This window comes from Triticum dicoccoides, chromosome 4A (genome assembly GCF_002162155.2).
Source record: "Triticum dicoccoides isolate Atlit2015 ecotype Zavitan chromosome 4A, WEW_v2.0, whole genome shotgun sequence".
NCBI classification, from domain to species: domain Eukaryota; kingdom Viridiplantae; phylum Streptophyta; class Magnoliopsida; order Poales; family Poaceae; genus Triticum; species Triticum dicoccoides.
In genome coordinates, this window is record NC_041386.1 from 113919564 (window position 1) to 113939550 (window position 19987).

The window sequence follows — 19987 nt, forward strand, 5'->3', positions numbered from 1 at the left end:
CAATCCTAGATGGCAGAGATGTTATGGCCCAAGGGTTGGTCAGGAGAATTGGGGATGGTGAAACTACCAATATTTGGTCCCAAAATTGGATACCAAGGGATAGCTATAGGAGACCCATTACATCACGTGTGGCGCATCCCCCTCAGTTGGTTTCGGAGCTGATCGAACCAGCCACGGCTTCATGGAGGACACAGCTAGTACGATCTATTTTCACACAATTTGATGCCGAAGCGATATTGCAAATTCCCTTATGCACGAGGAGAGTCGGCGACTTCTGGGCGTGGAGCGAAGAACCTCGGGGGAATTTCACAGTGGGCTCCTCTTACCGTATGTTGGTCCGCACCAAGATGAATAGAGAAAGATGGCTAGAGGATCATTAGGGATCATCGAATACTCACGGGGAGAGTAAGGAGTAGCTTTCACTATGGAAACTTGAGGTGCCCTCGAATCTTAGGGTTTTCATGTGGAGGCTAGCAAAGCACTCAGTACCTTCGGCCGAGGTTTTGCATCACCGTAATATGGCCACAATAGGAGCATGCACGCTGTGCGGAGTTCATGACACTTGGAGACATGCGTTGCTGAATTCCCCGGTATCTCGAAGCACTTGGGCGTTATCATCTGAAGGCATCCTCTACCAACTGAGTGTACACCAGGAGGAAGATGCTCGGGAGTGGATTTCTATTAAGGCAGAACTTTCGTCGGATGATTTCATAAAGTTTGTAGTGACATTATGGGCCATCTGGGGAGCTCGAAGGAAGGCAATTTATGAAGGTATATTCAAGACACCTCACGCTATACATGGATTTGTGTCATCTTACTTGTTAGATATACAAGTGCTTTCCACGAGCAGACCTATACCGTCGACCACAGTGACACATCCGACGGGATGGTTGGCTCCTCCTGATAGCCATGTGAAGCTCAATGTTGATGGGGCCGTAGGAGGGAGAAGCAAGTTTGGAGCTGTGGGAGCCATTTGCAGAAGCCATGATGGCACTTTTCTTGGTGCGTCGGTGTGCGTGTTCACCAACATAACCGATCCAGCAACTCTTGAAACTCTGGCGATTAGAGAAGGGCTAGCCCTAGCCGGGGATCTGCACGAGGATCGGGTGCACATTGCAACAAATTGCAAGGGGTAGTACAGGAGGTCCACCAAGGAAGTGGTGCAAGTTATGGAGCCATCATTCAGGAGATCAAGAACCAATTTTCATCTTTTATTTCATGTAATTTAGTCCATGAATTTAGGAGCTCAAATGTTGAGGCTTACAATTTAGCGAAGCATGCTTTGAAGTTAGGGGCTGGCCGCCGTGTCTGGTTAGGCCAACCCGATGGACTGCCTTTCGTATGTGTAATGGCGGTGACGGTTTGAATAAAAGCTTCGCGAATTGTCTCAAAAAAACAAGAGTAAGCAGACATCAACTATTAACCCTTTCCCTAAAAAAACAATTATTATTCCTTAAAAAAACAGACATCAATTATTAGAAGGAAAAAACACTCTTTTTGTTCATTCACGACGACATTCTTCTTGAGATGCGTCTAGGCATTGGTTGACAAAGATGTTCATGAGTTCAGTCTAGGAAAATGTGGCCAAGGATTCGTTGTCTACTGTCATGGCGAGCATGAAATCATGGGCTTGTGTACCGGTAATACTATGGCGATTTGGTACGCACGACGATGAGTGATTTGCGATGGTGAATACAAGAGCCCAATAACAGAAAACATCTTTGTGGATAATTTTATTCGAGGCCTTGAGCTTGCCGAAGAGAGCACCAACAAACCTATCTAGAGGAGCTCGACCCCAGCCACCCTTGCTGGTTAGCCCCACCGTCGAGTGTGTAACAAATAATGTTGACACAACGACGAAGAAGAATGGAGGAACCGAAGCCGTCAGAGTTGTTTGCATGTTCGAAGCAGATTTATTCTTGGGATCCTCGACGGTTTCTTTTGAGGGGGGGCTCTGGTCCAAGGACGCTGGAGGAGTTGGCGCGTTGGGAGGCACTTGCTCTCGCCACTGATCTCAGTACCCACTAGGTTTGCATCGCCTCACACTGCCTGCAAGTTGTCAACAACCTCGAGCATCCTTTCCTAGGGTTTTTGTAGCACGCTATTGATGGAGATCAAGGGAAAGTTGACCTAGTTCATGTGGGCGGCCTTCTGACATGAATCTAAGAGCTCGAACAAAGGAGCTCACAACCTTGCGCAATCAGCAACTTCTCATCCAGGTTTTCGCTTGTGGGTTCATCTACCACCCAGTGGCTTTTATATCCATGTTACTACGAATATCTTTGAAGAATAATAAAGCAGGTTGTTCTAAACAAACGAATTTATGTTTCTCCTTGATTCCGCCCTACAGAATCTCCATGACATACAAAAAGGAACCTCCTACTTAGATTCAACATTGAGGCGGCTTGAGGTTGTAATCTAAATGAGTTTCCTGGAGCAACTCCTTTAATCAACCACCCCTTGCTTTTTTTGCGGTAAATGCAATGATTTTTTATTTCTCAATAATAGGGTTACAATTGTCTCGCACGAGTCATGCAATGCACCAAGAGGCATGGCACAACCAACGAAAGTTGTGGCCATGGGATCTACCAAAATTAGCTAGGTAGTCGGCAAGCCTATTTTATTCACGGTCAATTTTCTATAGGATAAACTCACGGATTTCGAGAAGTCTTCCGATTTTGAGAAGGTGTCCGTAGCTGGACCAATCGAGGCTGGAATTTGATACAACATGTAGCGCATATTGAATTCATGCACCATTCGGTTACTCTAAAACTTTAAACTGATGGAGAGATGCGGGCAATATATTTCAACATCTTAGGCATGCGATAATATTTGGTTCATTAGACCATTGGAAGGTGAGGGCTAATGTGCATCGTTGCAATTGAATAGATAGCGGCAGCCTGCAAAGACAACCTCACTAGCGGAGTTCCGTAAAATCATGCCAGTGCTTGCACTACCATCTTTGGATATAAATGAAGCGTCCACCGCGAGGTCCACCCATCCGCTCTAGCGGCCAAGGCGGCATTGCCGTCTTTGGTGCATTTGGCATAAAACCTAGACATCTTGATTTCTGATGTTCAAATAAAAGTGATGTCGAGCGGATGGGAACATTTGGTTCATTAGACCATTGGATTCGGTTCATTAGACCATTGGAAGATGAGGGCTAATGTGCATCATTGCAGTTGAATAGATAGCGGCAGGCTGCAAAGACAACGTCACCGGCGGAGTTCCGTAAAATCATACCAGTACTTGCGCTGCCATCTTCGGATATAAATGAAGCGTCCACCGTGAGGGCCACCCATCCGCTCTAGCGGCCAAGGCGGCATTGCCGTCTTTGGTGCATTTGGCATAAAACCTATACATCTTGAATTATGATGTTCAAATAAAAGTGATGTCGAGCGGATGGGAACATTTGGTTCATGGGTGTATATACACCCTATATGCAAAGAAAAAAAGCAATTAGAAAGAAGGTAAAAAAATCAAAACTTGTTTTGAAATAAATTTGACCTTCTATTTTATTCGTACTAGTAATAATGTACGTGCAATGCACGTTTATATTAGGTAGGATATTAGTTACACGTTATATTAGGTAAGATATATCTGTTGCACGTTGGTATTTGGTAAGATATCAATTACTTTTTCGTGGAAATGGTAGGATATTAATTATATGGCAGATTTCAAGGGATAACGTTGAGTCAAAACATGTTTATAATCAATGGCATTGGTGGGTAATTAGAGCGTTAAACGTGTTTGGTGCTCAACATTGAAGCGACTTGAACCGCTAGATAACATGATTTGACGGTCGAGATGGTTTGGATCTGCCCATTTGGATCTTTTTATATTGGTATAGATATAGATAAAAAGTTTGGCCAAGGAAAAAATTCCATGGTATTGTTGCTGAAAAAAATAACATTATATAGAGGTTACTATTTACTTTTTTTGTCCTTGTATTTATTTTTTCCTGATGTTGATGAGAATTTTTTTTTCCTTCACGAAACTTTTTATACGAGTACAACAGAAGTTTTTTTTCAAATAAGTGTTAGATTTTTTGACTTTTTTTAAGTTACTAAATTATTTTTCTCGTATCAAGTGTATATACACCTGACAGCCAAAGATATTTCCCTGTAGAACTAACAGAAGTTTAACACTCATTTGCTAGCAAACACAAATCCCGGTCGCTCCATGCAACAAGTTAGGCAGATAGCCCGTCCTGGTCTGGCCGGAGAGCTCTGCCCCTTTTATGCCCGGTGGTTCAGTCAGAAAAAAGCTAGTGGCTGCATGAGCTCGATCGAATAGAGAGGATGCAATGGAATGTACCATCAGACAATAAGAACGAAGGTTTGCTATCTGCGTTTGTGGCTCGCCAAGGGCCAAGACAAAGCATAAATCAGTTATTCTTGTGCTCCATGTGGAATGTCTCAGTGAGTTCAATAGCAACACCTCGGGTAAAATAAAGGAAAGCTAGAGATATCCAAGGAACAAAATCTCTTCATATCTAGCATCGAATGCGTTAACGTTTCGCTGCTGCGGTGATACAATCAGTACTCGTCGGTGCTACTCTGCTCTGAGACACTTCTACTTTGTTATTATGCTGTAACATCGCACCACATATACCTAAGTTTTGCTTGCACCCGCAAAATGTATATACCTGTACTGAATGATGATCAGGAAAGCCATACCAGGAGGACCATTATTCCGGCAGCACACTCCAAAGCGGGGAAGCGATAGGGAGGCCACCGGCAAGAAAGGCAGCTCCTCCGGAATAGTCGATCGGCCTCGAAGCATATGCCATCCGGAGATCCATATCCCAAAGCCGAACGCGCGGTATATAAGCATGGTTCAGGAACAGGGTATGTTCATCGGCGACGAGCGCAAGAACTTAGAGAAACTTGGGCCAGGCAGGCAAGGCAATATATCCATGTGTGTGGCGTGTGAATCCCAGGGCGCTTCTCCTTTGGCACGGAGGCATGCATGTACTGATGGTAGGAGTTGGCCAGGTGAAGAAGCTCCAGGCCGATCAGTGCGTGCAGCTAGCCAGCCGCGTCGTGCGTGCCAAAGGAGAATTGCCCTGCGATTCACCTCAGCTGCTCTGCGATGCTGATCTGTGACTGCCTTTGAACCAATCTGCGTCTACGATGCGTCCACGAGGCAAATCCCGCAATGCAAGTAAGTTCAGGTGCTCAAGCTTGTGTTTCTCCGTGATAATTGACTGACGTACTTTTTGAAGACCATGCAGCCTCATAGGTGCATATTGCAGCTTACCACGTCCTTTTTCTTGAAAAAATACGAATATTATAGAAATTCATTAGAAATACAATACACAACTTAGAATCGTCAATGTTTTTTTTTCTGGAAGCGGAGTGTTTACGGTCAAATCTATGTATATGGATCTAATTAATTTTGGCACAATCCCGAGATCGATACATATTTGAAAAGTTAAGGTTCTCTTGTGTATCAAAAATTTCATGTGATTTGTCCACGAGCAAGTGATCCTTACCAAAAATAATTTAATAAAGCGATGTTGGGTAGGTAGTGCATGATGTTGTTTTTGTGATCATGACAAAACAATAGCATTATTCCTCCAGCGAGCATTGAAGCGTTATTTAGGACGTGGCTACCTGAAATAGACCATATTACTGCGGCTCGTATTCGGATTGAAATATGTGCGTTTATTTGGGCTATATGAAACTGCTGGAATGATATGATATTCAACAGATAACATATTTTAACTTTCTTGCAGGTTATTTTCAGAGCTACGGCATGGATCTGTACGTGGTCCTTACTCACCCCTGCAGACTCCAGGAAACCTTTGGTTACTAGGTTTGGATGGTGGTCTTATAATAGGATAAGCGTTTAATGATCTTGTCCTATTATCTTGCCGGCTGTGGCAATGAATTTTTATTTCTCCTTTTGCTTCGTTTGCGAGCTGTAATGGATCCAAGACTATGTTTTTATTCAATTTTTTTAATAATATGGCCGCACGCATTTTTCGGATGCAGAGGCCGGGAGTAATCCTCGTTTTCCAAAAAAAGTAGAAATACAAACCACTCCCAACATATACTACATGGAGATCTCTAGACATTGAATCGATCACTATAGCGGCCGACGCGCCACTGTTGCCGCTCCCCTACCGAATCCAGCTTGATCTTCTCGATGACAATCGGAAAGTCTTCATGCACATGCTCCTAAGGACTAGCGCCCCGGAGCCACAGACATTGTCTTTAAACCGTTAAATATATCTAAAACAACTGATACCAAATTTCACCGTCGTACACGCACGACGAGAAACCCTAACCTCATCACCCCAAGAAGGCATTTGGAATCTACGTCAGAGCTCTATCGACTATGTCTATGGATGGACTCGAGAAGGATCGAAGCCTGAAAGACAAACTTGAAGAACAAGCGACGCGATCGGCCCGAGTGGCACACCTGCGATAACTAAAAGACCCTGACCCAATCTACTAGCCAAAGCGAAAGCACTGGCATTCCCCTCACCGTCATTGTTGTTAGCGTTCATACATAAGACTTATATATTTGATTATGTATAGTTGTGTAACAATATTTATTGAATATAAGTAGAATAAAAAATAAAAAATGAATTCTCATGCATGATTGAATATTGTGGCTTTTTTCACGCATTATTGCATGCTGAAGACCTGAGGTGGGTCTTATATCATTCATAATTGTTTGGTGAAGTGACATGCATGTCGAGTTAAATATGTTAAGTGGAGATGACTCACTCATGTATATGGGATTAGCTAGAACCATACATTTATTTGTAGGGAATATTTATAATTTCCAAAAATAAGCTTTATAATATTATTATTATATGTATTTTATTTCATATTTTGGCTAGATTTTTTTCTTAAGTCATAACTATTGTATTGAATTTATTGGGATTTTTGTAGACATTTCCAAATTAAAATGATTTAATTTTTGAATCACATTCAATTTAATATCAAGAAATCCGCAAAAAAAATCAAGAAAAAAAGGAAATCCCAAAACTATTCTAAACCTAATCCTAAGCCCATCCAGCTCAAGCGACCCAATCGCATAACCAAGCCACGGGCTCTGGTGCCCTTTTCTGTATATGTTTTAGCCTTGCGACCACCCCCCTCCCGAAATACAAGGATTTTGTTTTTTTATAAGGTGTCGGCGGAGTTCCGTAAGCATCATCCACCAATCCGTGGTTGACAATATCCGATCGTCTTCGAGCCCATTTAATAAAAATACTCCCTCCGTTCCTTAATATATGGTGTATAGTTTTTGGTACGGAAATTAAAGAACATATGTGGAGGGAAAATTTCCCAAGTTTTGGGCAAGATTACACCTGACTAATTGACATGAGAAAATAGAGGAGTTTGCCTAATATAAAGAAATGTAATCAAATTCTTAAAAACATTATCCAGACGAGTGATGCAACACAATACACCTTATATTTCGGATTTTTTTTTCAAAAATCTATATACCTTATATCAAGGAACAGAGGGAGTATTATCGACAAATGCTTTTGCAGTTGTTCGTCTTTCATAAATCTAAAAAAAATCACCTCTGACATAAAATACATATACCCCAAACTATCCTATTAATCATCACTCTGATCCCTAAGGTATCGCAAAAAAAAATCCTATGATGCTATCCATCTTAATGTATTCCAAAGCAATGCCTTGCTTTGAAAGCGTCGAGTAGTCTTTCACCCCTATATAAGTCAGATGAACAATTTGCACGTAAGTATCCCTTGAATCCTCCCCATAGTTTCCTTTGGCTTTGCCCCACTCACGCGCTTTAATTCTTCGATCAATTTTTTTTCTAAGAATTAGATCAACTTCAACCGGTCGACCCAAACAGAGGTGCAGTTTGTCCGTTTTTTGTTTGTTTGGATCGCCCATCCGCTTGTTCGTGTCCGCTTTTTCATTTGGGTCCACCCGTGCGCACAACAGGGCAGACTCATTTGATGATATGTCCGCTCCGACATTCCGTCGAACACTTGTTGGGTGAGTCTTTCCTTGAACTGTTCCGAGCTCCCGCACCGTCGCCCCGAGCTCCCGCACCCGTAGCCCTGTCTGATCGAGCCCCGTGCTTGCGTGCTCCCGACACCGCCCACTCAAGCCAGACCAGACCAGAGCACCTTGTGACGAGGAGGAGCGCCTGGGTATGGTTGTATGCGCTGCAGCCAGACCAGAGCTCGTCCGCAAGTGTGGACGACGCCGCAAAACGGGAATGAGTTGCAGCGTTGGGCACTCATTTTTCGGCAGGCGGACGCAGATAGATGCAAGCGGACCAAATGAGTCACTATGTTGGAGTTGCTCTAAACTTGAGTGCCCAATGCAACGACCCATTCCCATTTTGCATCAGATGTTGTTTGTGCCCTCCGCGTCCACCTCCGCCCGCTGCATGCGATTGCTGGCCCATCTGTCATCCAAACAAGAGGGGCCCACCCACCCATCCCACCCCTCCCTTTCTCTCTCCAATCCACGCCACCGGACACGCCGATGCAGGCATGGCGCCGGCCGCTTTGGCCTATGTCGCAAGCGAGCCGGAAGGAGGCGCCAAAGACACATAACACAAGCAGCAGGACGACGCGGCACGACCTCACGCTAGGCATGAACGACTCGCAGCCGATGATGGAGGATCCCTCGTCGTGCTCGGACGAAGAACTGGCGGCCAAGCACCAGCAGCCGCCTCCTCCTCCTCCCGCTGCAGCGGCGTCTGAAGGAAATATGCCCTAGAGGCAATAATAAAGTTGTTATTTATATTTCCTTATATCATGATAAATGTTTATTATTCATGTTATAATTGTATTACCCGGAAACTTAGTACATGTGTGGATACATACACAAACAGAGTGTCCCTAGTGTGCCTCTACTTGACTAGCTCGTTAATCAAAGATGGTTAAGTTTCCTAGCCATAGAAATGTGTTGTCATTTGATGAACGGGATCACATCATTAGAGAATGATGTGATGGACAAGACCCATTAGTTAGCTTGGCATAATGATCATTTAGTTTTTCTATTGCTTTCTCCATGACTTATACATGTTCCTCATACTATGAGATTATGCAACTCCCGAATACTGGAGGAACACTTTGTGTGCTAGCAAACGTCACAACTAACTGGGTGATTATAAAGATGCTCTACGGGTGTCTCCGATGGCGTTTGTTGAGTTGGCATAGATTAGGATTTGTCACTCCGAATGTCGGAGAGGTATCTCTGGGCCCTCTCGGTAATGCTCATCACTATAAGCCTTGCAAGCAATGTGACTAATGAGTTAGTTACGTGATGATACATTACGGAACGAGTAAATACACTTGCCGATAATGAGATTGAACTAGGTATGATGATACCGACGATCGAATCTCGGGCAAGTAACATACCGATGACAAAGGGAACAACGTATGTTGTTATGCAGTTTGACCGATAAAGATCTTCGTAGAATATGTACGAGCCAATATGGAATCCAGGTTCCGCTATTGGTTATTGACAGGACACGTGTCTTGGTCATGTCTATATAGTTCTTGAACCTGTAGGGTCCGCACGCTTAACGTTCGATGACGATTTGTATTATGAGTTTATGTGACTTGATGACCAAAGGTTGTTCGGAGTCCCACATGATATCACGGACATGACGAGGAGTCTCGAAATGGTCAAGACATAAAGATTGATATATTGGACCAAGTTATTCGGACACCGGTAGTGTTCCTGATAGTTTCACGTAAAAACGGAGTGCCGGAGGGGTTACCGGACCCCCCCCCCCAGGGGAACTAATGGGCCACCATGGGCCTTGTTGGAGAGAGAGGAGGGCAGCCAGGGCAGCCCCCCCCCCCCTTGCAGTCCGAATTGGACAAGGGAAGGGGGCGGGCGCCCCCCTTCCCTAGTCCCTCTCCCTCTCCTTCCTTCCCCCTCTCTTCCTTGTGGAGGAATCCTACTAGGATTGGTAATCCTAGTAGGACTCCCTCTCCTTGGGCGCACCCCTAGGACCGGCCGGCCTCCCCCTCCCTCCTTTATATACGGGGGCAGGGGCAACCTAGAACACACAAGTTGATCTTTTAGCCGTGTGCGGTGCCCCCCTCCACAGTTACACACCTCGGTCATATCGTTGTAGTGCTTAGGCGAAGCCCTGCGTTGGTAACTTCATCATCATCGTCACCACGCCGTCATGCTGACGAAACTCTCCCTCGGCCTCAACTAGATCAAGAGTTCGAGGGATGTCATCGAGCTGAACGTGTGCTGATCGCGGAGGTGTCGTGTGTTCGGTACTTGATCGGTTGGATCGCAAAGACGTTCGACTACATCAACCGCGTTACTAAACGCTTCCGCTTTCGGTCTACGAGGGTACGTAGACACACTCTCCCCGCTCATTGCTATGCTTCTCCTAGATAGATCTTGCGTGATCGTAAGAATTTTTTTTGAAATACTACGTTCCCCAACATTGGCATCCGAGCCAGGTCTATGCGTAGATGTTATATGCACGAGTAGAACACAAAGAGTTGTGGGCGATAATAGTCATACTGCTTACCAGCAATGTCTTACTTTGATTTAGCAGTATTGTTGGATGAAGCGGCCTAGACCGACATTACATGACCACGTTCATGAGACTGGTTCTACCGACGTACTTCGCACACATGTGGCTAGTGGGTGTCTGTTTCTCCAGCTTTAGTTGAATCGAGTTTGACTACGCCCGGTCCTTGTTGAAGGTTAAAACAGCACACTTGACGAAAAATCATTGTGCTTTTGATGCATAGGTAAGAACGGTTCTTGCTACAAGTCTGTAGTAGCCACGTAAAACTTGCAACAACAAAGTAGAGGACGTCTAACTTGTTTTTGCAGGGCATATTGTGATGTGATATGGTCAAGACGTGATGATATAAATTGTTGTATGAGATGATCATGTTTTGTAACAGTTATCGGCAACTAGCTGGAGCCATATGGTTGTCGCTTTATTGTATGAAATGCAATCGCCATGTAATTGCTTTACTTTGTCACTAAGCGGTAGCGATAGTCGTAGAAGCAATAGTTGGCGAGACGACAACGATGCTACGATGGAGATCAAGGTGTCAAGCCGGTGACGATGGTGATCATAACGGTGCTTTGGAGATGGAGATCAAAGGCACAAGATGATCATGGCCATATCATATCACTTATATTGATTGCATGTGATGTTTACCCATTATGCATCTTATTTTGCTTAGTACGACGGTAGCATTATAAGATGATCTCTCACTAAATTTCAAGGTATAAGTGTTCTCCCTGAGTATGCACCATTGTTACAGTTCATCGTGCCGAGACACCACGTGGTGATCGAGTGTGATAAGCTCTACGTTCACATACAACGGGTGCAAGCCAGTTTTGCACACGCAGAATACTCTGGTTAAACTTGACGAGCCTAGCATATGCAGATATGGCCTCGGAACACTGAGACCAAAAGTTCGAGCATGAATCATATAGTAGATATGATTGTTGGAAATATGCCCTAGAGGCAATAATAAAATGATTATTATATTTCCTTGTTCATGATAATTCTCTATTATTCATGCTAGAATTGTATTATCCGGAAATCGTAATACATGTGTGAATACATAGACCACGATGTGTCCCTAGTGAGCCTCTAGTTGACTAGCTCGTTGATTAACAGATAGTCATGTTTTCCTGGCTATGGACATGGGGATGTCATTGATAACGGGATCACATCATTAGGAGAATGATGTGATGGACAAGACCCAAACCTAAGCATAGCACAAAGATTGTGTAGTTCGTTTGCTGTAGCTTTTCTGGATGTCAAGTATCATTTCCTTAGACCATGAGATTGTGCAACTCCCGGATACCGTAGGAGTGCCTTGGGTGTGCCAAACGTCACAACGTAACTGGGTGACTATAAAGGTACATTACAGGTATCTCTGAAAGTGTCTGTTGGGTTGGCACGAATCGAGACTGGGATTTGTCACTCCGTATGACGGAGAGGTATCTCTAGGCCCACTCGGTAATGCATCATCATAATGAGCTCAATGTGATCAAGTGGTTGATCACGGGATCATGCATACGGTACGAGTAAAGTGACTTGTCGGTTACGAGACTGAACAAGGTATTGGGATACCGACGATCGAGTCTCGGGCAAGTAACGTACCGATTGACAAAGGGAATTCAGTACGGGATTGATTAGGTCCTCGACATCGTGGTTCATCCGATGAGATCATCGAGGAGCATGTGGGAGCCAACATGGGTATCCAGATCCCGCTGTTGGTTATTGACCAGAGAGTCGTCTCGGTCATGTCTGCTTGTCTCCCGAACCCGTAGGGACTACACACTTAAGGTTCGGTGACGCTAGGGTTGTATAGATATGAGTATGCAGTAATCCGAAAGTTGTTCGGAGTCCTGGATGAGATCCTGGATGTCACGAGGAGTTCCGGAATTGTCCGGAGGTGAAGAATTATATATAGGAAGTGTAGTTTCGGCCATCGGGAAAGTTTCGGGGTCACCGGTATTGTACCGGGACCATCGAATGGGTCCCAGGGGTCCACCCATCCCGGAGGGCCCCATGGGCTGAAGTGGGGAGGGGAACCAGCCCACAGTGGGCTGGTGCGCCCCCCTCCTGGGCCCCCCATGCGCCTAGGGTTGGGAACCCTAGGGGAGGGGCGCCTCCACTTGCCTTGGGGGGTACTCCACCCCCTTGGCCGCCGCCCTCTAGGAGATCCCATCTCCTAGGGCCGACGCACCCCCCTAGGGGGCCTATATAAAGGGGGGGAGGGAGGGCAGCCGCACCTCAAGTCTTGGCGCCTCCTTCTCCCCTGCTACACCTCTCCCTCTCGCAGAAGCTCGGCGAAGCCCTGCTGCGATCACTGCTGCATCCACCACCACGCCGTCGTGCTGCTGGATCTTCATCAACCTCTCCTTCCCCCTTGCTGGATCAAGAAGGAGGAGACGTCATCCACTCTGTACGTGTGTTGAATGCGGAGGTGCCGTCCGTTCGGCACTTGGTCATCGGTGATTTGGATCACGGCGAGTACGACTCCATCATCCCCGTTCTCTTGAACGCTTCCGCTCGCGATCTACAAGGGTATGTAGATGCACTCTCCTCTCGTTGCTAGTTGACTCCATAGATTGATCTTGGTGAAACGTAGGAAATTTTTTTGGTTTCTGCATCGTTCCCCAACAGTGGCATCATGAGCTAGGTCTATGCGTAGTTACTATGCACGAGTAGAACACAAAGTAGTTGTGGGCGTCGATATTGTCAATTTGCTTGCCGTTATTAGTCTTATATTGATTCGGGGGCATCGTGGGATGAAGCGGCCCGGACCAACCTTACACGTACGCTTACGTGAGACCGGTTCCACCGACTGACATGCACTAGTTGCATAAGGTGGCTGGCGGGTGTCTGTCTCTCCCACTTTAGTCGGATCGGATTCGATGAACAGGGTCCTTATGAAGGGTAAATAGAAATTGGCAATTCACGTTGTGGTTTTGGCGTAGGTAAGAAACGTTCTTGCTAGAAACCTATAGCAGCCACGTAGAAAACTTGCAACAACAATTAGAGGACATCTAACTTGTTTTTGCAGCAAGTGTTTTGTGATGTGATATGGACAAAGGTTGTGATGAATGATGAATTATATATGTGATGTATGAGATTGATCATGTTCTTGTAATAGGAATCACGACTTGCATGTCGATGAGTATGACAACCGGCAGGAGCCATAGGAGTTGTCTTTATTTTTTGTATGACCTGCGTGTCATTCAGAAACGCCATGTAAATTACTTTACTTTATTGCTAAACGTGTTAGCCATAGTAGTAGAAGTAATAGTTGGCGAGCAACTTCATGGAGACACGATGATGGAGATCATGGTGTCATGCCGGTGACAAGATGATCATGGAGCCCCAAGATGGAGATCAAAGGAGCTATATGATATTGGCCATATCATGTCACTATTATTTGATTGCATGTGATGTTTATCATGTTTTTGCATCTTGTTTACTTAGAACGACGGTAGTAAATAAGATGATCCCTCATAATAATTTCAAGAAAGTGTTCCCCCTAACTGTGCGCCGTTGCGACAGTTCGTTGTTTCGAAGCACCACGTGATCATCGGGTGTGATAGATTCTAACGTTCACATACAACAGGTGTAAGACAGATTTACACACACAATACACTTAGGTTGACTTGACGAGCCTAGCATGTACAGACATGGCCTCGGAACACAGAAGACCGAAAGGTCGAGCATGAGTCGTATAGAAGATACGATCAACATGAAGATGTTCACCCATGTTGACTAGTCTGTCTCACGTGATGATCGGACACGGCCTAGTCAACTCGGATCATGCTATACTTAGATGACTGGAGGGATGTTTATCTAAGTGGGAGTTCATTGAATAATTTGATTAGATGAACTTAATTATCATGAACTTAGTCTAAAATCTTTACAATATGTCTTGTAGATCAAATGGCCAACGTTGTCCTCAACTTCAACGCGTTCCTAGAGAAAACCAAGCTGAAAGACGATGGCAGCAACTATACGAACTGGGTCCGGAACCTGAGGATCATCCTCATAGCTGCCAAGAAAGATTATGTCCTAGAAGCACCGCTAGGTGACGCACCCGTCCCACAGAACCAAGACGTTATGAACGCTTGGCAGACACGTGCTGATGATTACTCCCTCGTTCAGTGCGGCATGCTTTACAGCTTAGAACCAGGGCTCCAAAAGCGTTTTGAGCGACACGGAGCATATGAGATGTTCGAAGAGCTGAAAATGGTTTTCCAAGCTCATGCCCGGGTCGAGAGATATGAAGTCTCCGACAAGTTCTTCAGATGTAAGATGGAGGAAAATAGTTCTGTCAGTGAGCACATACTCAAAATGTCTGGGTTGCATAACCACTTGACTCAGCTGGGAGTTAATCTCCCGGATGACGCGATCATTGACAGAATCCTTCAGTCGCTTCCACCAAGCTACAAGAGCTTTGTGATGAACTTCAATATGCAAGGGATGGAAAAGACCATTCATGAAGTATTTGCAATGCTGAAATCAGCAAAGGTAGAAGTCAAAGAGGAACATCAAGTGTTGATGGTGAATAAAACCACTAAGTTCAAGAAAGGCAAGGGTAAGAAGAACTTCAAGAAGGGCGGAAAGGGAGTTGCCGCGCCCGGTAAACAAGCTGCCGAGAAGAAGCCAAAGAATGGACCCAAGCCTGAGACTGAGTGCTTTTATTGCAAGGGAAGTGGTCACTGGAAGCGGAACTGCCCCAAATACTTAGCAGACAAGAAGGCCGGCATCACAAAAGGTATATGTGATATACATGTAATTGATGTGTACCTTACCAGTACTCGTAGTAGCTCCTGGGTATTTGATACCGGTGCGCTTGCTCACATTTGTAACTCAAAGCAGGAGCTGCGGAATAAGCGGAGACTAGTGAAGGACGAGGTGACGATGCGCGTCGGGAATGGTTCCAAGGTCGATGTGATCGCCGTCGGCACGCTACCTCTACATTTACCTACGGGATTAGTTTTAAACCTCAATAATTGTTATTTAGTGCCAGCTTTGAGCATGAACATTGTATCAGGATCTCGTTTAATACGAGATGGCTACTCATTTAAATCCGAGAATAATGGTTGTTCTATTTATATGAGAGATATGTTTTATGGTCATGCTCCGATGGTGAATGGTTTATTCTTAATGAATCTCGAGCATAATGCTACACATATTCATAGTGTGAATACCAAAAGATGTAAGGTTGATAATGATAGTCCCACATACTTGTGGCACTGCCGCCTTGGTCACATAGGTGTCAAACGCATGAAGAAGCTCCATGCAGATGGACTTTTAGAGTCTCTTGATTACGAATCATTTGACACGTGCGAACCATGCCTCATGGGTGAAATGACCAAGACTCCATTCTCAGGAACAATGGAGCGAGCAACCAACTTATTGGAAATCATACATACTGATGTGTGCGGTCCAATGAGTGTTGAGGCTCGCGGTGGCTATCATTATGTTCTCACCCTCACTGATGACTTGAGTAGATATGGGTATGTCTACTTAATGAAACACAAGTCTGAGACCTTTGAAAAGTTCAAGGAATTTCAGAGTGAGGTTGAGAATCAACGTGACAGGAAAATCAAGTTCTTGCGATCAGATCGTGGGGGAGAATACTTGAGTCACAAATTTGGCACACACTTAAGAAAATGTGGAATAGTTTCACAACTCACGCCGCCTGGAACACCTCAGCGTAATGGTGTGTCCGAACGTCGTAATCGCACTCTATTAGATATGGTGCGATCTATGATGTCTCTTACCGATTTACCGCTATCATTTTGGGGCTATGCTTTAGAGACTGCCGCATTCACTTTAAATAGGGCTCCATCAAAATCCATTGAGACGACACCGTATGAATTATGGTTTGGGAAGAAACCTAAGTTGCCGTTTCTAAAAGTTTGGGGATGCGATGCTTATGTCAAGAAACTTCAACCTGAAAAGCTCGAACCCAAGTCGGAAAAATGCGTCTTCATAGGATACCCTAGAGAAACTGTTGGGTATACCTTCTACCTCAGATCCGAAGGCAAGATCTTTGTTGCCAAGAATGGGTCCTTTCTAGAGAAGGAGTTTCTCTCGAAATAAATAAGTGGGAGGAAGGTAGAACTTGATGAAGTATTACCTCTTGAACCGGTAAGTGGCGCAGCTCAAGAAAATATTCCTGAGGTGCCTGCACCGACTAGAGAGGAAGTTGATGATGATGATCATGAAACTTCAGATCAAGTTGCTACTGAACTTCGTAGGTCCACAAGGACACGTTCCGCACCAGAGTGGTACGACAACCCTGTCTTGGAAATCATGTTGTTAGACAACGGTGAACCTTCAAACTATGAAGAAGCGATGGCGGGCCCGGATTCTGACAAATGGCTGGAAGCCATGAAATCCGAGATAGGATCCATGTATGAAAACGAAGTATGGACTTTGACTGACTTGCCCGTTGATCGGTGAGCCATAGAAAATAAATGGATCTTTAAGAAGAAGACAGACGTGGATGGTAATGTGACCATCTATAAAGCTCGGCTTGTCGCTAAGGGTTATCGACAAGTTCAAGGGGTTGACTACGATGAGACTTTCTCACCCGTAGCGAAGCTGAAGTCCGTCTGAATCATGTTAGCAATTGTCGCATTCTATGATTATGAGATATGGCAAATGGACGTCAAAACGGCATTCCTTAATGGTATCCTTAAGGAAGAATTGTATATGATGCAGCTGGAAGGTTTTGTCGATCCTAAGAATGCTGACAAGGTGTGCAAGCTCCAACGCTCGATTTATGGGCTGGTGCAAGCATCTCGGAGTTGGAACATTCGCTTTGATGAGATGATCAAAGCGTTTGGGTTTATGCAGACTTATGGAGAAGCCTGCATTTACAAGAAAGTGAGTGGGAGCTCTGTAGCATTTCTCATATTGTATGTGGATGACATACTGTTGATGGGAAATGATATAGAATTCTTGGAAAGCATAAAGGCCTATTTGAACAAGTGTTTTTCAATGAAGGACCTTGGAGAAGCTGCTTATATATTAGGCATCAAGATCTATAGAGATAGATCGAGACGCCTCATTGGTCTTTCACAGAGTACGTACCTTGACAAGATTTTGAAGAAGTTCAAAATGGATCAGTCAAAGAAGGGGTTCTTGCCTCTATTGCAAGGTACGAGATTGAGCTTGGCTCAATGCCCGACCACGACAGAAGATAGAGAAAAGATGAGTGTCGTCCCCTATGCCTCGGCCATAGGGTCTATCATGTATGCTATGCTGTGTACCAGACCTAATGTAAACCTTGCCGTAAGTTTGGTAGGAAGGTACCAAAGTAATCCCGGCATGGAACACTGGACAGCGGTCAAAAATATCCTGAAGTACCTGAAAAGGACTAAGGAAATGTTTCTCGTTTATGGAGGTGACGAAGAGCTCGTCGTAAAGGGTTACGTCGATGCTAGCTTCGACACAGATCTGGATGACTCTAAGTCACAAACCGGATATGTGTATATTTTGAATGGTGGGGCAGTAAGCTGGTGCAGTTGCAAGCAAAGCGTTGTGGCGGGATCTACATGTGAAGCGGAGTACATGGCAGCCTCGGAGGCAGCACACGAAGCAGTCTGGGTGAAGGAGTTCATTACCGACCTAGGAGTCATACCCAATGCGTTGGGCCCGATGACTCTCTTTTGTGACAACACTGGAGCTATTGCAGTTGCAAGGAGCCCAGGTTTCACAGGAAGACCAGGCATATCAAGCGTCGCTTCAACTCCATTCGTGAAAGTGTTCAAAATGGAGACATAGAGATTTGTAAAGTACATACGGACATGAATGTAGCAGATCCGTTGACTAAACCTCTCCCTAGAGCAAAACATGATCAACACCAGAATTCCATGGGTGTTCGATTCATCACAATGTAACTAAATGATTGACTCTAGTGCAAGTGGGAGACTATTGGAAATATGCCCTAGAGGCAATAATAAAATGATTATTATATTTCCTTGTTCATGATAATTGTCTATTATTCATGCTATAATTGTATTATCCGGAAATCGTAATACATGTGTGAATACATAGACCACAATGTGTCCCTAGTGAGCCTCTAGTTGACTAGCTCGTTGATCAACAGATAGTCATGGTTTCCTGGCTATGGACATGGGGATGTCATTGATAACGGGATCACATCATTAGGAGAATGATGTGATGGACAAGACCCAAACCTAAGCATAGCACAAAGATCGTGTAGTTCGTTTGCTGTAGCTTTTCTGGATGTCAAGTATCATTTCCTTAGACCATGAGATTGTGCAACTCCCGGATACCGTAGGAGTGCCTTGGGTGTGCCAAACGTCACAACGTAACTGGGTGACTATAAAGGTACATTACAGGTATCTCCGAAAGTGTCTGTTGGGTTGGCACGAATCGAGACTGGGATTTGTCACTCCGTATGACGGAGAGGTATCTCTGGGCCCACTCGGTAATGCATCATCATAATGAGCTCAATGTGATCAAGTGGTTGATCACGGGATCATGCATTACGGTACGAGTAAAGTGACTTGCCGGTTACGAGACTGAACAAGGTATTGGGCAAGTAACGTACCGATTGACAAAGGGAATTCAGTACGGGATTGATTAGGTCCTCGACATCGTGGTTCATCCGATGAGATCATCGAGGAGCATGTGGGAGCCAACATGGGTATCCAGATCCCGTTGTTGTTTATTGACCAGAGAGTCGTCTCGGTCATGTCTGCTTGTCTCCCGAACCCGTAGGGTCTACACACTTAAGGTTCGGTGACGCTAGGGTTGTATAGATATGAGTATGCAGTAATCCGAAAGTTGTTCGGAGTCCCGGATGAGATCCTGGACGTCACGAGGAGTTCCGGAATTGTCCGGAGGTGAAGAATTATATATAGGAAGTGTAGTTTCGGCCATCGGGAAAGTTTCGGGACCACCGGTATTGTACCGGGACCACCGGATGGGTCCCGGGGGTCCACCGGTGGGGCCACCCATCCCGGAGGGCCCCATGGGCTGAAGTGGGGAGGGGAACCAGCCCACAGTGGGCTGGTGCGCCCCCCCTTGGGCCCCCCATGCGCCTAGGTGTGACGCCCGGGTAATCAAGCTACAGTAACCTCTGCAAATGATGCCATGTCACCACGATTACTGTTGCTAATCTCGTGTTAGTTCAGATCCGAGCCAAATTCAAATTTTAGTTAAAGTCAAACATTAAAAGTTTCCAATAGTCAAATCAAAAATGTTCAAAAATTGTAGCAACTAAATCATAATCAATTATGGTGGAGGAACCACACTTTTATGAAATGATTAAATACTCTAAAGTGAATGAAACCATAGCAAAACAATTATTCAAATGATTTTAAATAATAAACAAATGTTAAACTAGTTTAATTGACCACCAAACTTTTTATGGTAGAGGGATGTTCTGAAACCTTATTTTAGGAGCTAAGGTCATATTTTATAAAAACTAAAATAAAGTATGACTAAACTAAAA

At 44.8% G+C, this 19987-nt stretch overlaps 1 long non-coding RNA gene across 1 annotated transcript; it reads left to right on the forward strand.

Annotated features, from left to right (window-relative positions):
* Positions 1 to 4878: 4878 nt before the first annotated feature.
* LOC119288751 lies at positions 4879 to 5971 on the forward strand. Its single transcript, XR_005141270.1, has 2 exons — positions 4879 to 5166; positions 5741 to 5971. It is a non-coding gene; the product is annotated as an uncharacterized LOC119288751 (long non-coding RNA).
* The last annotated feature ends 14016 nt before the right edge of the window (positions 5972 to 19987 follow it).